Source organism: Eurytemora carolleeae, unplaced genomic scaffold (genome assembly GCF_000591075.1).
Source record: "Eurytemora carolleeae unplaced genomic scaffold, Eaff_2.0 scaffold848, whole genome shotgun sequence".
NCBI classification, from domain to species: domain Eukaryota; kingdom Metazoa; phylum Arthropoda; class Copepoda; order Calanoida; family Temoridae; genus Eurytemora; species Eurytemora carolleeae.
The window spans coordinates 114,740-117,335 of record NW_019396738.1 but is presented as its reverse complement, the minus strand read 5'-3'; the positions used below and the strand labels follow the sequence as shown (position 1 = coordinate 117,335).

Below are 2,596 nucleotides of genomic sequence, written 5' to 3'. Positions count from 1 at the left end.
GCACAGGGACACAAGCGTAGCTATCCAACAAGCTATTACTCAGGCTCTAAATGCCACACAGGGACACAAGGGTAGCTATCAAACAAGCTAATACTCAGGCTCTAAATGCCACAAAAACATTGGCTATCTGGCAAGCCCTGGATCGATCCCTACCCTATACTGAGGTAGGGTATTAACCCGAATATTTCAAAGGGGGTGCAATTACTCTGCACTGTAGTCAAAGCGGAGTTCTAATTTGTATTTAAGGTTTATAGGTTACAAGTTAAATTAATAGACGTGATTACAATTCCTCCGTCATTATCTTTATCACATGATTAAGGCAAATCAGGTTACGTATTAAAGCACAGTAAGAAATAGTCGCAATTTGATATATATGTCATATATGTCACATGATTAAGCTAACCATGTAAGATAAGGGTAAACTTCGGGAAAAGTAATATTGGGGAATTGATACAAATTTAAATCCCCCATACAATTTTTGAGGTCTGACAAAATGTTAGCCTTAATTTCTTGTCACATACAAGTTACCAATTCTTTCTATCTACATTTATAAACACAGATTAATTTTTAAAAAAGTTTCAACTGAAAGTGGAAAAAAGAAATACCATTTGCAAAAACAGGCAAAGTAAACATTCCCTAAATTGACCGCGATAATTTTGCAAAATGTTGAAAAAGATTATCTTTAATATGCGCTTTTTCTGTTCAATGTTAAAACTTTTCAGGGGTGTATGTAATAAATATTGTGTAATCTGATATTCTGTGAAATTGCAGTACGTTATTCATTATTAATGATTGATGTTTGTACGGATAGTCCTTTCAAACATTTAGATTCAATGCAGTCATTAAAATTTCCTCTTTTCAAGAACTTGTTATTAGATTTTGTTTTTGAGTTTGAAATGTGGATTCCCAAAACAAAGACCTCATTCTTCCTTTCAAGACCTTATTTATCTTTATAATACATCATTCATCTTTTCAAGACCTCATCCTTCCTATTCAAGATTACATTCATCCTTTCAAGACCTCAATCATCCTTTCATGACCTCATTCATGCTTTCAAGACCTCATTCATCCTTTCAAGACCTCATTTATCCTTTCAAGACCTCATTCATCCTTTCAAGACCTCATTTGTTCTTTCAAGACCTCATTCATGCTTTCAAGATCTCATTCTTCCTTTCAAGACCTCATTCATGCTTTCAAAACCTCATTCATGCTTTCAAGATCTTATTATTCCTTTCAAGACCTCATTCATCTTTGCTAACTGACGCCATTCATTCTTTCTGGATATTAAACATTCTTCCTAGGCGTAATCCTTCTTACGAGGATCTGACCCCCCCCCCACACTCTCCTTCCCCCAACCCATAACACACCCTTTCATATTCTCCTATCATCTAAATATAATCCTAATACTAAGATATTTATTCGGTAAATACAATTTAACAATAAACATTTTTGGATTTCTGAAAATCATGGTTGAAGAATGACACGTGACACCGACTTCGGTAAGTATCCTTTAAAAGGTTAAATCTGACCTTAATATTTTACAAGTAATAAATTCTTATTCGAGCCACATTCTTCTCATTTCAAAATCCGAGCCTCATTCAAATATTGTTTATCATATTTTTATAAATTTTTGATAAATATAAATATGAAAATGTAGAGAACAGTGCTAAGTATAATGTCAAACTAAAGTATAATTGCGGGTATGATTAAAATCTTTAATGTTATAATAACTCTTCTTATTGAGAACAAACATGTTTAACATTGCTAATATGTAACCTGTTAACGGACTAACAAACAGACAAGCAAAGTATATATATAAAGAAGTAGGCTATTATAATTTGCTAGTCTGTTAATGCACTTAGAACCTTTTTCAATGAGTGAAAAAATTAGAACCTCTGAGATTTCACCAATGTTTAACAAACAAGCTATAGCTCTAGTCTTTATTTCTAAATTTGTTTACGGCAAAGAATTTTTTGACATCTCACTCACAAAAAAAAATCGATTAAGATTATCAAGAAACCCTTGATACTAAGATACATTCTTGAAATCATGACTCAACATAAGGACTGACTTGTGCAGGTTTATCATTAAATATATGCCTAGAAATACAATATGATAAAAAAATTAATCATAATACGTGTTAATATTAGAGATAAAAAGAATTATTTCTAATTTTAAATTTAAACGGGTGGCGGACGATGGTGGGCCATGTATACCAAACCCTCTATTATTTGGCAAATTTAATTTTTTACAAAATATTTTTTAATGCTGTCGAATTACTCTCCGTGCAAAGGCAGCAATGCCCGATTCACAAGGGTGCCCTTGACAACTCTATCTGATTAAACATGTTTTTCTAGGTTTAAAAGAGTTTATTCTGATTATTGCTATATGTTTTCTTCCAGTAGAAAGTTACTTTTGTAGAGAAACCAGGCCACAATTGAAAATAATCAGTTTTTCAATTATAAACATTGATATATAATTTATACTTGACCAGACAGAGATGTTAAGGTCACCGTTGTGAATTGGGTAATGCATAAAAGGTCCCTTATTACACACATCTCAGTTTACAGTGTGAGGTATAGGAGAGGGGGGTAGT

General features: G+C 32.6%; 1 protein-coding gene across 1 annotated transcript in view; it reads left to right on the top strand.

Moving 5' to 3' along the window:
- Nucleotides 1-822: 822 nt before the first annotated feature.
- Nucleotides 823-2,596, top strand: part of LOC111707970 (uncharacterized) — a 28,858-nt gene continuing 27,084 nt past the window's right edge. The window contains exon 1 of the mRNA XM_023481168.1: nucleotides 823-1,499. The gene's annotated coding sequence lies outside the window, so the exon portion shown is untranslated. The remainder of the gene's footprint in view (nucleotides 1,500-2,596) is intronic.